Below are 15974 nucleotides of genomic sequence, written 5' to 3'. Positions count from 1 at the left end.
CCCTTTTCTGTTCTTGAAGCAGGAGCCCAGCACAGTGTCTGGCGATTTATTGGTCCTCGGTTAATGTTTATTGAATGAATGAAAGAATCGAAATGTCTGCTTTTGGATACTGAGTTGCTTTTGACAAGCTTAAAAATGAAAAGCTTCGAATAGTTTGAGCATCTTCTTGAACATGATTGGCTGTGGCGGACTCTTCATTTTGCCCCCCATTTTTTTTTTCAAATCATATTGGCAAACAGCACAGACTAGCATTACTGCCCTCATGAAAGTTATGTTTGAATCTGGGTGTTATAAACGTAATATGGTTAACTGGCAGATGTCACTCATATCTCTTTAGTCATATTTCTATTACACATCTCTTTACAAGTTTTTAAAAATTCCTTTGCCATTATATAACTTGGGTCTGCAAAACACCAAGCAGCTGTCAGGGTGAGATCTGCCAGTCTTTGAGAATGTGTATGTGTGTATACAATTGCTCGCTCCTTCCCTTACTGGGAGCCCTCTGGAGTCAGAGCCCTGGGACAGTGGGGTCTTCTGAGTTTGCTGGTAGATCAAGGCCAAGAAATTCAGTGTATAGTGTACAGTGTGAGAAACATCAGGGCACTAGGAGCACAGCTACCCTAGAAGAAAAAAATATTATGTACTTTGAAAGAGTTTTGATGAGTTGGATTTATTTTTATTTTGTTTTTCATCAGCTGCTTTTTCAAGCCAAGATACTCAAACCGTGGGTCTATACTGAAAATGTGTGTGTTTTTAATTTTTTTTCTGAAGGACCTCTATATCAACAATAGGGCCTTTCATGTTTGGTTTTCATAAGTTCAACACTGTAAAAGAGCTTTATTGAAGTGAAAATGCAAGCAGAACTTTCCTCCCACAGTTAAGTCCCTTTAGGACAGACAGGCCACCTGGGTGCTAGCGCTCGACTCCCTCTCTAGGATGTGTGTTCCCAGAGATACCGCAGCCCCCAGCTGAGCCATCTGGGACAGACGGGCCCATCATGAATCTGAGCCACAGGTTCTCATCTTGACCCTGAAGGAGTAAGATCTACATAGGATATCATTATGCTTATAATTAATTCAATTTTACATTTTATAATTTGTATTTTTACTAGTCGAGCAAAGACTCCTTTGTGAAACACTAATTAATTTTAGGGCTTCCTTGCCTTTTACCTGGATTGTTGTCATCGATCCTCACTGGTGGATCCGTCTCTGTTCTCAGGGGACTTGAACCCTGACTATAATTGCCAGATCAAATACTGAATGCCCTGTGAAGTGTACATTCGAGATAAACAAAGGACATTTTTTTTTTTTTGTATAAAAAAATACTTAGTATATTTTGCCCTAAAACATTACATAGGATGACTCTAACATATGATAAAATGACTCGTCATGAAACCTTTTAAAAATTCCTTTTACCAACAGTGCTGACCATGTCCCCATCACAGAAACCAGCCTCCTCGTTCTCTCTAAACTGAATATCTGCATTACGATGTCTTGCAGGCAACACATGGAAGTCTGATTGCCTTTCCTCCCATGTTCTCAGCGATGTTACCACCATCCACGCTGTTCCTGAACCGCCCTGGACGTTCCCTTTGCCCCCACATCCATTAGGCGGGTCTCTGAGACTTCTCACCAGCCTTTTTGTTTCTCTCCCTATTCGAGCCTCAGCAACCAGCGATACCCTTAAGATTATAGCACATTCCCCTAGTGCTCTTTCTTTTATATGCCCTTCCCTCTTATTATGTGACTTTTAAACTTTGAACAGTGACACACACGCACACATGAGTATATGTATGTAGAGAAACAGAAGTTTCCTGCAACTATACTTACAACCCATGGGCATTCTGATGTTTTCTATTTTATTCTTTTTTTAAAAAAAAGCTATTTGATGGCCCCCTAAATTGAGGACTTATGACCTGCAGTATAAAAAAAAAACACTGCCTAATCCATTTTACAAAAAAAAAAAAACAATCGGAAGGTCATTGTAAAACCTTGAGCATATCAAGGCAGGTCCCTTCCTTAAAACCGGTCAACAGTTTCCCACGCATTAGCCTTAGGGTAAAGTGCGGTATGCTTAGTGTGGCCTTAAAGGCTTCAGTCTGCTGTGTTCTCCCCTCCCTCAGCTAGTCCTCTTGTCTGGAAAGAGCACCTCCCTTTCCTCTAGAGCTAACTCCCCACAGTAAACAAATCCTGTAGGCCTAAACGCCATTTCTTCAGTGTGGCTTTCACTGACTTCCTAGCCTTTACTGGATGGCCTTCCACACCTAATACTTTTATTGCAGAAAGAACCTTTTAAAATACTGGTCAGTCCCTCAACTCCTCAAAAGCCTACAGAGGCTCCTTATTTCATTCAGAATAAAATCCAAGGTCCTTACAGTGACCTGCATCGTCCTGCACGGTCTCCCTCCCTACCTCTTTGCCCTTACTTCCCACGGCCCTTCCCATGACCCCAAATTTACTCTGCTCCAGCCACCCACACTGGCCTGCTTCCTATTCCTCCAGGTTTGCCAGGTACCCTCCTACCTCAGGACCTTGGTACTTGCTATTCTCTCTTCCTGGAACACCTCCCATCCCCATGTCGAGATATTTATCAGCCATCTCGACACTTCTGGCATTCTCTCGTTCCTGCCAGTTCTCACAAGTGTCGTCTTGTCCGTGAGGTCTTCTCTCACCACCCTATTTAAAGTTGCGTCCCCACTTTGGCACCTCCTAGTTTCTTCTCTGCTGTATATTTATTTTACTTACTTATTTTGCTTATTATCTATCTCCCTCCACTGAGATGTAAGCTTTATGTTAATAGGATATTTTTTTACTCCTGAATTCCCAGCACCTGGAATAGTACTTGGTTTGTGATATGTGCTCGATAAATTTATTTGAATAAATGAATGAGTCAATAGATAAATCTCATATATTTGCTTTCAAATCATTATTTTCTTACGGGAGAAGATGCTTGTTCTTTTCACTGCCGTACCCACCTTAGTGCCTGGCACATTGTAGAATCTCAAAATTAATTTTTTAAATTAAATTCATTTAAATTGGGAATGGTAACAATGAACGGAGAATGGTATGTGTTGCTTTAAGAATTCTTGGATTTATAGTGTTTGTAACTTGAATGTTACTACTCTACAGAATCATTAAAAGAAAAATATTTTAGTACATTGTTTCACTTGTTTGCTGGAACAAATATTAGGCTTATACTGTTGACTAAAAAATTGGAGGGGCGTAGTATGTGGGAGCATTGTAGAAAAAGAATCTTGATGATTTCAAAGTGGTGGCACCCCCTTTTGCTGTAATCATAATCAAATGGAATATAGGTCCACAGTTCCTTATTGAAAACCTTCAGAACCAACTGGGTTCAGGATTCAGATCTCTGCTCCCACCCCATCCCACTCCACCCCACCTGGCCCACCTCCCACCAGGTTTCCTAAGGTAGAATGTGCTCATTAATTACAGACTCACAGAGCCTGGGGCAGTGTCCCATAATCAGCCGTCTTGACACTTCTGCAGAGAAAAAGTATCAATAGTTACATGGGGTGGGATAAAGGTAATAAATTTCCCACCTCAGTTCCCTTCAAGGCTTTCCAAAAATGATGCCAAAAGCATGGAAAATTTTGGTTTTCAGAGCTTTTGAGTTGTTTTCCTAGCTTGGGGGTATTATTATTGCTGGGCTGTTGGTTTTCAGGAAAGTTTCTGTTCCTACTCTGTTCATCCAATAAACCAATTGTTTAATTTTGAATGACTTCATCTGTAATAATTCAAGCAAATAGACACAAGAAGGAAAATGTCCTTTTCTATTCAATATCCCAGAACCATGACCAGAAGAACATGGTCCTATCATTAGTTATGTAGAAACCAATGTTTTTATTTGATTGCTTATAGAGTTTGAAGTCCTTAAGGCAGAGGTTCTAAGTTTAGTGTTTAGACTCTATAACAGGAGTCAGCAAACTTTTTCTGTAAAGGGCCAGATAATATTTTCGGCTTTGCAGTACTGTATCTTCTCTGCATATGTACATATTTTCAATACCTCATTTGCCCCACCACCTCCATCTCCTGCCCAGAGAAGGCTGCCTGACCCTGGACTTGTCAGCACGATGGGATAAAGCCATCAAAGGAAAATCCTGTGGGTATTTGGATTTATAACGTGCTTCCCAGAAGTTACCCTTATCACATAAATCACTGTTCTCACTCCAGTAGACGATAGCCAGATCATTTCTTGCTGGTGAGAACACAGCTGCTCATTGAAAAGGTGTCCTTTGGAAGAGGTTCACCTCCAGAGGAAATGGCCCCAGTGAACACATCATGCCACCAGCGAGGTGGTGACGTCATAACCTGCCTCATGGGTTCTAGATTTTCACTGTTAGATGTGCTTTGTTGGATCCATAGCACCTTAACTAACAAAATTCTGAGTTTTCACTTATTAAAAGTTAACTGCCAGCCTGGGACATTTGTGTTAAAAGGTGTTTTGTAAAATATAAAACATTTCTGTTAAAACAAATAAGTAAAGTGTTACATAGAATAATAGCTAGCATTGTGCCATCTACTGTGCTAAGTACTTTATATCCATCCTTCTGGGTCGTCCCCACCACGACCTTGTGAAACCAAGACTTGATCAAATGACTTGTCCAAGGTTACTCAGTTAGTGTCAGAGTTGAGCTTCTAACCCAGGTCAGACAGAGTCAGCTCCTAACACACTTGAGAATTACAGAATATGGTACTATATATATTATATATTAATTACATATTACATATGTGATTATATGTATATATTTTTGCATGAAAAGAGGAAAGGCTTATTGGTTATGCCTTGGTGTTTTGTGTAGATGATCCTACCATGAGAAATATTTAAAAATTATTTTTGCATATAGTGTAATCGATTCCATTATTTTTGTCTAACTAGTAATGACATAAACTTTTTGCTTTTTAGGGATCTTTTCTTTTTAGCAAAATCGTCTAGAAGGTTATTGTTTTTTTCAAATGTGATTTAAAAAATTAGTTTGAATTTCATCACAAAGATATTTCCAAGGGAAAGTTAAAATCCTTGTGACTTTTTTTTTATTTTAAGTCATCAAGACAGTTTTTATAAGGCTTGAACTTTCCCTAATACGCAAGAATAACAGGAAATAGAAAACAATTAAGTTGTTAATTTAGCACCTATGGTATGACTAATGGTCTTTTCTCAATTTATGAGTAAAGGCTTTGAATTTCTCGTTTCTTAGATTTTCTGTGTCTAAAGTAGGGAAGCAACACTAGTACTGATTATTTTAAGCTCATCGAAGTCTGTAGGAGTCTATATTTACCATTAGTACATGGGCTCAAGACTATTTTCCTCATTATATATAAGTGGAGCCTGACTGAACCTAGAAGAGCAGTAAACATCCCTTTGGAGACTTTCTCCTAAGAGAGGAGGTAAGAGGCCGAATCATAAAAGTAATACAGTAATAAATACCCAACTAGAGAAGGCGATGAAAGAGAAAGCACACCTACGCCCCCTTTGCACCAAATTTAGGAACTTCTAGGTATCAAAACCGACAGAAAGTATTTTCTAACCAAGTCTTCTTTTTCAGAGGCAACTATTTTATTTTAGGTTCTGCCGCTAATTTCTAATTCTCGATTTATCAATTCTAGGCTAGCTCCTTGCTGTAAAGGATGGGAAGGATTCTCTTGAAACTTATACTTAAATTGCTGTTTTTCACCTCCTGATAGTTTTTGTCTCTGATATTATATTCAGTTCTAGTGGTTGCCTTTAATGCCTGGATCATAAAGATGGCCTCTATTTTCCAACTGATTTTTAGATGTTCTTATTGACTCCTTGCTTTGAGAGTTGAGGAAATTAGCACAGGTATTCATGGATTCATGTTTTAATTTTTATATCTCCGTGGTTTATTACATTCACATTTATAACACGCTTCATTGTTTTTGAGCACCTCTGTCAGATCTTGGTTGCCCTTAGAATAAAGTCCAAGTTCTCTACTGTAGTAAATAAAGTCCTTAACCATGTGGCCCACTCCCATCTCCCTGGCCTAATCTGCGGTACAGGAGCTCTCTCCGTCCTCATGTGGCCTTTTATCTCACTGGGACTTTGCGAATTCTATGAACTCTAACTAAGAGCTCCAACTTCTTTTCTTTCAAATGGCAAATTCCTACTTGTGCTTCAAGGCCCTGCTCTCATTTGATACCCTTTCGTAGCAGCATTTCTACCTCCCATCCTGAGGTGGTCAGTCCCACTGGTCCCCACCGCCCCCTTCCCACCTTCATCACGGCACTTTCACATGAAGTTATGATTTCAGCTTTATGCACCTGCTTCCTCTGCTTGAATGTGAACATTAGGTGTGTGCATTTCATTTCTGAGTCTCTAAGATCCAGTGTAGTTTCCTCACACAGAATGAATGAATAAATGAATGAATGAATGAATGAGTAAAAGTTTCAACAAAGAGCTCAACCAATGAGTTTGGGGGCTTCTGTCTTTCCTAACCCAATTTTATTCAGCTAAGTTTTCAGAGGTCCTTTTCTGGTCTGGTTTATATTTTTTCTTTACTTTGAATACCTTGTACCTCGTTGGGTAGAAATGATTGAGGAGAAAATAGTTTCTGTTTATATTGCTTGTAAATACTCACCTTTTCTACAATGAGCTCAAAACTGAGGAAGAATTGAAACTACCACACCAGAACATGGCTTTTTTTTTTATCAATAAATACCATTTTAGAAATTTAAAGACAGAACAAGAGGGCAAAATTACTTCAAAAGGATATTTGTTATCAAGAAATCTAAATGAAAATAATTTGCCTTTTATTCTTACTTTTTGTTTTGGTATACTAAATCAATCTTTTTAAAAAAAATTCACTAAATACACTTTTAAGAAGGAAATCAATTCTCTGAAGTGGTATTTCTTTATGGCAATTCCTTAGAAACTTCTGTAAGTACACGATGTGTTTTGAGTAAACGCAGCATGTGGCCACAGGTTCGGTTGAATTGGCACCATTCCATTCTCCGTTGACTAAAATAAGCTCACATATTGATTCTCATTTACTCGTTAGATTTCTGTTGTGCTTTTAACTCCTACTGCAGGAAAACGGATTAAAGCTCATGGTGAAAAACTGCTAATGAACTGAGCACCCAGATATAGTTATTATTCTGTGTGTCCTAAGACAGTATAATTTTTTTAAAAAGTATTCGGGCAATACAGAAAGCACCTTAGAAATCATAAAATCGTGAACCCACTGCCTGCATTCGAAGCCTGGCTCTCTGCTGCTTTCAAAATGCATGACCTCAAGCAGGTTACATAACTTCTCTAAGCTTCTTTCTCCGTCTACCAAATGGAGAATATTCATGTGAATTAATGCATATAATGAGCTTAGAACAGTGTGTGTGGCACTTCATAAAAGCCCAGCAACTGCTATCAACACTTATTTTCGTTGTGAGGAATATGCGGGGGGAAAGGCAAATGGTCATTTCTCTATGGTAGTCACTGTTAAGTACTTGGAGTATATCCTCCCAGAGCATTAAATGTGCAGTTTTAACTAAGAGCAGTATTGCTACAGGGATGTTAATGTAGCAGTGACTTGGTTCTACAAAACCTAAGTGTACAGTTTACAAATAGTTTTCCTAAGGAAATTTGCTTCAAAAGTCTGGTTTCTATATTACCTCATGGTTTTTCAGTAGTGAGGACGATACTGTAAGAAAATACAGGTGATATAGTTACTGAAGAATTGATGGATCGAATATATTTGGAATTCACACACTGTCATTATAAATTCAATATTCGTGACAAGCATTCTGGGCGAACAGCCAAACTATGGGGCTGGGTCTTTCTTTAACTTCATATATATGTATATTATATTTTAAAAATTGGCCTTCTATATATTCTATTTCTGGTTCTTGAGAGGAAAGCTGTTGCTTGGCAACCAGTGGTTGCTTCTTGGCTGGTGTGTAAAAGGCAAATAATTCTGTCCATTAGTAGTGCTGAATTACTGGTTTTAACAACTAAATTGGCTCCCAACTTAGTTTATAGTTCCTTGTATGGAAAAGATAAAATATGAGACAGTCTGTATCATCGTATTTATTAATATTTTTAAAGAACACAGATTTGATTCACAAGATGTAAATTAGTCCATCAAAATGAAGAAACTCAGAGATATTAAACAATTACCTAAGTTTTAAAGTATATGTTTAAAGTTTCAGATAAAAAATACTTGTATCTTAAAAGGAAGAAACCTAAAAATGCATATACGTAATTCTTGAGTTATAGTCCACAACAACAACAAAAATGTTTATACCCTATAAAACTTTTAAACATGATTTTATATGTATTTTCTTCATTAATTTAGGTTTTTAACACAGATTATTCACTAGGTAGAGAGAGGTTAGGTCATACAGTGGTGAGAGATAATATGGCGCTGAGAGTCCTTTGGCTGCTGCTAACAAAAAAAAATCTGGACAATTGAAGCTAAAAAATATTTATTGGTGCAAAGCACTTGGTGGTGTTGACGGTGTGCTCAGAACTGATAGGGTATCGGAGAACAGGCTTGGCAATAGGTTGGAACGTTAGGGGCTCAGAAACCATTGCTGGGTTCTTTGTATCTCTCTCCAGTTTCAAAAGCCCCAGTGCGGGGCAGGCACCTGCCTGACGATTCCTCATGTGCCTGCTCTTTGGCTGGGGTGAGTCGGAGGCCAGGAAGGGTCTGGTCTTTTCAGCTTCTGTGGAGGCCATGAATCTAGATTTATAGGACTGAGCACTGTTCAGGAGATTTCTTTTCCCTCAAAGAAAATATGGGTGCTATTAGGAAAGAAATGGATGTTAGAAATGTACATATATATAAATATATATAGTACTAGACTTACAGTCTATAATCAACTCATCTGTAACCTGATTGCTTTTTTTTCCCTCAATCTCCTTACCTCTAAAGTGGATTTAAAAATCATCAACTTCATGTAATTACTAGATACTGTAAAAATGATTGTTTAGTATCTAGATCATTTTAGAGAGATAATATGTAAATACAGGTAGAATTTATAAAACAGTGATCTGCGTATTTTTATATGTCGAGTTAATTTTTATGATTTGAAGTTTTGTCTTTGTAATATTCCAGAATATCAAGGACATTGAAGAAATCTGCAGAATTGCAAAAATTAAATCAAAAGTTAAATAAAGAAAATAATTAAACCAAGGCCATGGAGCCTAACTTTTTATACAGTGTAGAAGCAAGCCAAAAAGGTAGTAAGTCACGTCATCCTTTTTATATAACTGGATTTTTAATTGCTATGTTAGCAGCAAACATGGTCTTCATATACGCTGATCTTTCTGTGATAGCTAATTATGCAGGAAATGAAACAAATTTTGTTGGGTAGAAGAGAAAAACCAGGAAACATCTTGTTTATAAGTAAGAGAACTGGAATAAATCTTCCTTTGTGGATAAGTAAATGTTCTCAGAAGAAAATAGTGGCATTTATTTTATGGAAAAATACTCCATAATAAATACGAGAAGACTTTCTATGACCTATCCTACTTGATAACATATTCAATCTCTTTTTAAGATATCTGGAACATCTTAATATTTTTAATAATCTGTCTTGTGCACAGTGCTTCTCAGATTTCACATATTTATATCCATCCATTTAATCCTTGTAACTACTATGCAAATTGAACAGAGCAAGTGCTTTTCTCTTTCTTATTTTATAGAGCTAAAAACTGATGCTCAAAAATGTTAACTGACTGGCTGAAGGTCACAAAAAGGTAAACAATGGATTCGAGATTAGTAACTGCCAAGAACTTCCATATGACGCTAGAGATCCAGGTTTCCTTAGCGGCCCTCAATGAGGTGTACTCATGTTTGTGGTTAATTATGCTATGGTGAGTTACACTCTGGTTCTGAGGTCCTGTGATCTGTTTAATCAACAGGCATGTCTAGAACTGTGCTAGTTAATGTGGGGAATGCAAAGGAAGGGCTGGACGGAGTCCTTGCCTTCAGAGAATTTGTCACAATTTCAGGAGGAATTGCCTATGTAAATGAAACGATAAGTAAGACAAAGGAGAAAATCAAATGCCACGATCTGGGAGACTTCACGCAGAAAAACCTCAAAGAATAGATCTGATTCAGAGAGGTGAAAGGCGGAAAAGCATTCCAGGAGGCAGCAGGGTCTGTGTGGAGACGGGGTGGAAAGAATGAGCAAAAGTGTAGAGGCTGAAACAATACGTTCTGGGAAAAAAGCAATACCAGGAGAAAGACAACCTGAGCTGCCAGGAGCACGGTGTGTGTGGTAATAGGAGCTGGACTTCTCGGTACCCAGCTGGCCCCAGAGTTCTCGGCAGCCAAGAATCTGTAATAGTCCACTGAACACTGCACCCTAGAAAAGTGAGGGAAGAGCAGTACTGATGTGTAAAAATTAAATTCAATGTTTAAAAATCCTCTTAATTCTGTCGAATTGTTCTGTTCTAGTCCCGTGGACTCAGCTCCTAGAATATTGCATCTCTGTGTTTTCAGGAGAGAGAGAGAGAGAAAGAGAGAGAGAGAGAGAGAGAGAGAGAGAGAGAGAGAGAGAGAGAGAGAGAGAGAGAGTGAGTGTGTGTGTGTATGCTCACCCATACGTAGGTGTGTGTAAATGTATTTGAACACCTGGCCATAACGTTCCTTTTAGGAAAACAGGTGTCTTTGTTTAGGAAAATATTTTAAGAATGCACAGTGAGGACACCGTCTGCAAGGAGACAGAGAAAGCAAAGTAACATTTATATAATGAAGTGACAGGAATTCGGGAGAGGGGTTAGCTGAAGAAAGAGAGGAGGGGACGAAGTAGAGAAGGAGGCCAGAGCCCGAGGAAAGAGGATAACTAGTAAGGAAAGTTCTGGGGCCAGGGTACCCAAAGAGCTTTTAAGAACAAGGATATTTAATTTTTACTTGTAAATTGTTTTTGGTGCTTTCATGTAAATCTTGTTCATGGCCTTGAATTTTCCGTAAAAGTTAGTTACACCCAAAGCCTTGAGTCAGAGGTGTTTTGGGGAAGTACCTAGTGTGAGGTGTGTATGTGCAGGAAGCGGGCCCACGTCCAGCATGGGACAACAGCAGTGGTCACTCATGCAATAGCAAGACAATCACAGACCAAAATAAGTTGAAGCCATTGGTGACAAAGAGAAATCTAGGTACATTGTCCTCCTTCCCCCCCAGTTCCTGGAGAAATGGGAAGGATATTGAGTTTTCCATTTCAGGTGGGATGAGGGTCCAGCCAATTTCAGTTGAAGCATAGGACGTGACGACCCCGGTATATATCTGGGCCACACCAGCTTGTGGTCAATCACTTACAGCGACATTTCTGTCTCTGCTTCATTGGGCAACTCTGTCACCATGGAAAGACCTTTCTGTTTGCTGTAAATCACCAGGCAAGTGAGCTGGCTCCTGGAGGAGAAGGTGGAGTTAGGTTGGCCAAGGATTGAGCCTCCAGGGAGTGACTCAGGTTCGGCTTCTCAGGGCTCCAGAGCCTATTTTCTGTTTACCGGGGGATTAATCATGGTTTCCAAATTGGTCTGCCAGGACGCCAGCAGGACCGGTTAAAGAAAGCAGAGGTGCTGAGTTTGGGATTTTTCCATGCCCTGGTGACTTTTCAGCAGGAAAATGAAGGGATATGATTCCTCCTTTATAGCCTCTCAACAAATTATTGTAACTCAGCTAATTCTGATCACTTGTCCCAGTTTAAATACACCCAACTTACAGCAACTGAGATGAGATGCCTCAGATCTTTCCTTTTTGGTCATCATAAGAGTGACTCATTAGTGTTTGATTAACCAGATTTGATGGATATTTGATTTAATTCAACCTAACAGCAATTCAATAAATAGCCAGCATGTGATAGGCTACAGAAGCCTAAATTTGATATTTCCAAGAATATCAGAAAAGGTTTGAAAAAATACATATATATGTAATATAGATGGATGGATGGATGGATGGATGGATGCATGGATGGATGGATGGATGGATAGATGGATGATAGGCAGATAGACATAGATATTTATGTTTAATTCTTGTAATGGGTTTGAGCCTTTTTGCTAGATTCTTTACAACCCTATTAGGATATAAATTTTCAGCGCATTCATATATAAGCAACGAACAATGTCTTCTTCCATCTGACAATGATATCATGGAAGAAGTCTTCTTAGAAGCTGAAGCAGTAGTAGTTTTGCCCTCATTTGTTGGGCTCTTTACCATCGGAGGTGATTGGATTGTTCTACACGGTAACTGCTTCTACAGGTACCCAGACGGATCATATTTTCCCAATGATGTCAAGGAAGCTCTTGAAAACACCACAGAAAATTTTTAAATGGAGAACTTGTTTTGCAATTAGCTGGAATTACTTGAAGTAATTTGTGATTATTATACTTTATAATGTAATACATAGATGTTTATTCTTATATTGATAAGAATAATCTGTAGCTGGGGAAGATCATATTAATCTCACAAAAAGACATACCGTGGAGTAGATTGGTGCAAAAGGAATTTCCGTCATGATATTCTTTGCTTTTTCATTCTTTCTTTCATATCGCTGTTTGAGTCCTGATCATTTTTATTCCTTCAACTGTTTGCTCTATATAAATCCGCATATACAACACAAAAGGACTAGCATTACTGTGATATGTGCTGTGGTTGGTAGATAGATGGATGGATGGATGGATGGATGGATGGATAGATAGATAGATGGATACAGACAGACAGACAGACAGACAGACAGACAGACAGACAAATAATGAAACACCTCCTAACTTAGTCCGCAAATCCCACCGATGTCTGAAATATCACCACCATTAGCACCCTACTCCATAGTGCTGGCCTAGTCCTCTTTAGTAAGTAGTGTTTTGTGCATGTGTTTCAGAGAGCGATGATGCTATTTAAGGAACTTCAACAACCAGGAAGTGTAGCATATTCAAGGGGCATGTTTTCAACTTTTCTGACACTTTTTTTCCTCTGCGCCATTACTCGGGCACCTAAAATTATTGAGAAAGAATGGAAATAGCCAACAGTCCATGCAATATTCTCTACCGATAAGATTTAGGAGAAAGGGCAGCAATGATAAATAATCATGCTCAGACTCTCTACTGGATTTGCTTATATTTCCTTATGCTTGGACACATCAAACACATGGAAGAAGTGAATACAGAACTGGCACATACACTTGAACTTCTGAATCTGGGGTTGAGAGAGAGTCCAGGTTCCAGCTACTTTGTGCAATTCCTGAAACATGGGCCTCTGTCATGACCAGGTAAAGTGAGGTTGGGATAGCAGGAAAGTTAGAAGTCTTCTCTGATAAATTCCTTAAAAGCTGGAAGCTGGGGTGTTTTAATCAGGCTGTTTGGAAAAGCTTCTAGAATTGTCCGATGGAGTGGTAGCGTCCATGGAGCCATGGAAGCAGTAGTGAAACGAGATTATTCAGCTCAGGGAAAACTTTCTAAAAAATCATTTTGAATTTAGAGTTGGAAAGGGCTTTAGAAGTCATCTGATCTACCTCCCTAGCTGCTGTATAAACTCCTCTATAGCATCTCTTAAGAGCTGTTATCCACTTTCTGCTTGAACACCTTCGATGGCATAGAATACACTTAAATACCAATTCAGGTAGTAGTCTTTTTAGGCATATTTGCATATGCCCCACGCATATCTATAATCTTCTAGGAACGTCCGCTTCAGCGTGGTAGCTAAGTAACTTTTTCCTTCCAGCTATTATTATATGAGATTTCTTTATTTTAATACAACAGTACAATGTTAGATATATAGGGAGAGTATAGAATGAATAATATAGAATAGAGCCCTGGCTTTAAGGACATTTTGGTCTAGTGGAGGAATTTAGACAAAACACACACACACACACACACACACACCCACACACGCACTTTGCCTGGGACAAGTGATGAAAGATGTTTCAGGGAAGAGGTAGTATGTGGGCTTAGCGTTCAGGTGTGAGAAGAATTTGGAAAGACTTTGCCAAGAATGGCCTAGAAAATAAGCGAAGTTCTATCATGTGAGAAAATAATTCAGTAAGAGTCATGTTACTTGCTTGAGGATCCTATTTTCCAGAAGGCAACCGTGGGGACCTTTCCATTAAAGGACTTGCTTTGGGAATGTAGATTATTGCACCATTTAATTTTTTTCAAAGATAATGTTAGTAGTTCTCTTTTTCAACAGAAGGTTCCTACTAAACCATATTTCCTGTTTCCAGAATAATCTGAAGCTGAATAGCAGAAAGGAAATAAATAGAGTTCCAGCAAGCAACCTTAAATTATATCCATTGTGAAAAAAATATCCTAAGGAGACATTTTTAAAGGTATTTTTATTCAGAAATTTCAAAAAAAGGAATGAACGAAAAGGCAAGCAACCCAGATTTCATCCGGTAGTATTCAAATGCCTTCTAAGAGGGAGGAACTAGGCATACTTGAATGTCAGAGGTTGGAAGCCTGAGGTTATTCGCTTTGCATTTTCTGGACGTACCATCTCAGTTACTCACTGCCTAAATGTAAGCTCTCTTGTTCATCTCCCTCTATCGTGGGCTAGTCAAAACCAGAATCTGCTCTGTCGCTCTGGGTTTGCTTACCAGGCACAGAAGAAGAATATGGTCAGTGGCTAAGCCTCAGGATAGAATACTGCCTCTGCCACCACTGACTCACAGGATGACTGGGCCAGCTCATTTCCCCTTCTGATGTTTCCGTTCCTGTGTGTATGGTGGAGCCACAGCGATCCTCACTACCTTTCTTCATTCCACAGAAATAAATGTGTATATTTGTGAGAGTGCTTTGAGACAAGGATGAAAATGAGACTAGTTCTCATCCCTTCCAGGTCAGCAAAACACGGAATCACATTCCCTTCTGTTCCTGAGGCACCAACAGCGTCCATGGGACCCATTAGGGATAAGCAGCAGCTCTCTCAATGCTGGCTTGTTTATTACAGGATGAAAACAAAATCTTGGGCTAAGTAACTTACATCCCCATCTTGACTCACTTCCTTGCCTTCCTCTTAGCTGCTACAGCAACAAGGACAGTTGCCGGAGGACTTATTTTCCCTTCTCAAAACAGGGTTCGTTTTTCATCTTTGAGTTCAGTGCACAGGATGGATTCTTATTCTTCTACAGATACAGAGGAACTTTATGCTATTGTCTATAGGATGATTTTTGTGAATATCCAATATTTGTCAACAAATGAAACTCCTCCCCCAGTTGGGATTATTATATCAGAAGAGTTTCTTCTGTTTTTGTGTTGACTGCTCAGCATGATAAACTGGGAAGAGCATCAGAATAAGAAATAGGAGATTAAGCTTCCAATTCTGGTCATGCCCCTAGTTAGCCATGTGACTTTGGGTAAACCACATCCTCAAGTTTCATTAGTCTATGACCTAGCCGTGTGAGGCCTCAGTTTTGTCATCTCTGATATTTCGAATGCAGATGAGATGATTTTTGTGGTCCAGTTATGGAATTCTTTAAACAATCCTAGTATTCCACGATACCGTTCCTTTAAATATCTTGCGTTTGGCCTTTCCCTAAAGAATTTATAGTAATAATTATCCTCCATTGACCATTAATATGAAATATGAGCATATGAAGTTTAAATAGCAGTCACACTTTTTTACAAGCAGAATTCTGATTTATAATTATAATTTGTCTCTTGTCGCAAAATAATTGACCATATATTTCTAGCAGTTTGATAAATATTCTTTATAACCTGGGCCCGGATCAGCTCTCTAGGCCTCAGACTTCTCTCCACACTCACTTGCGTGATTTTTTTTTTATACCTGTGGCTTTAGATACTGTCCATTTGTTGATTCCAATAGATATACATATCCAGCCCAGACCTCTCTTGTAAACCCCAGACTCATAGTCTATGGTCTGCAACATTTCCATTTGGATTTCTGGTTGGATCTTGAACTCAACAGGTCCAACACGAGTGCCGGATCTCCCCTGCCTCCCAGCTGCTTCCCCGCATCTTTGCGCACAGCCGTTCAGAGCTTCCACTTG

General features: G+C 39.0%; 1 protein-coding gene across 3 annotated transcripts in view; it reads left to right on the top strand.

The window, feature by feature from the left end:
- The window catches only part of SWT1 (SWT1 RNA endoribonuclease homolog), a 126923-nt gene that overhangs the window by 108026 nt on the left and 2923 nt on the right, over positions 1-15974 (top strand). Inside the window, exon 20 of one of the 3 annotated variants that reach the window (XR_005656955.1) lies at positions 1500-2906. The exons of the other annotated variants lie outside the window; for them this stretch is intronic. The gene's annotated coding sequence lies outside the window, so the exon portion shown is untranslated. Of the gene's footprint in view, positions 1-1499; positions 2907-15974 lie in introns of those variants that run through there. 3 annotated transcript variants of the gene reach the window in all.

The sequence above is a fragment of the Pteropus medius genome, unplaced genomic scaffold, assembly GCF_902729225.1.
Source record: "Pteropus medius unplaced genomic scaffold, Ma_sr-lr_union100, whole genome shotgun sequence".
NCBI classification, from domain to species: domain Eukaryota; kingdom Metazoa; phylum Chordata; class Mammalia; order Chiroptera; family Pteropodidae; genus Pteropus; species Pteropus medius.
Note: the sequence above shows the minus strand (reverse complement) of the source record. Positions and strands in the feature narration are given on the sequence as shown.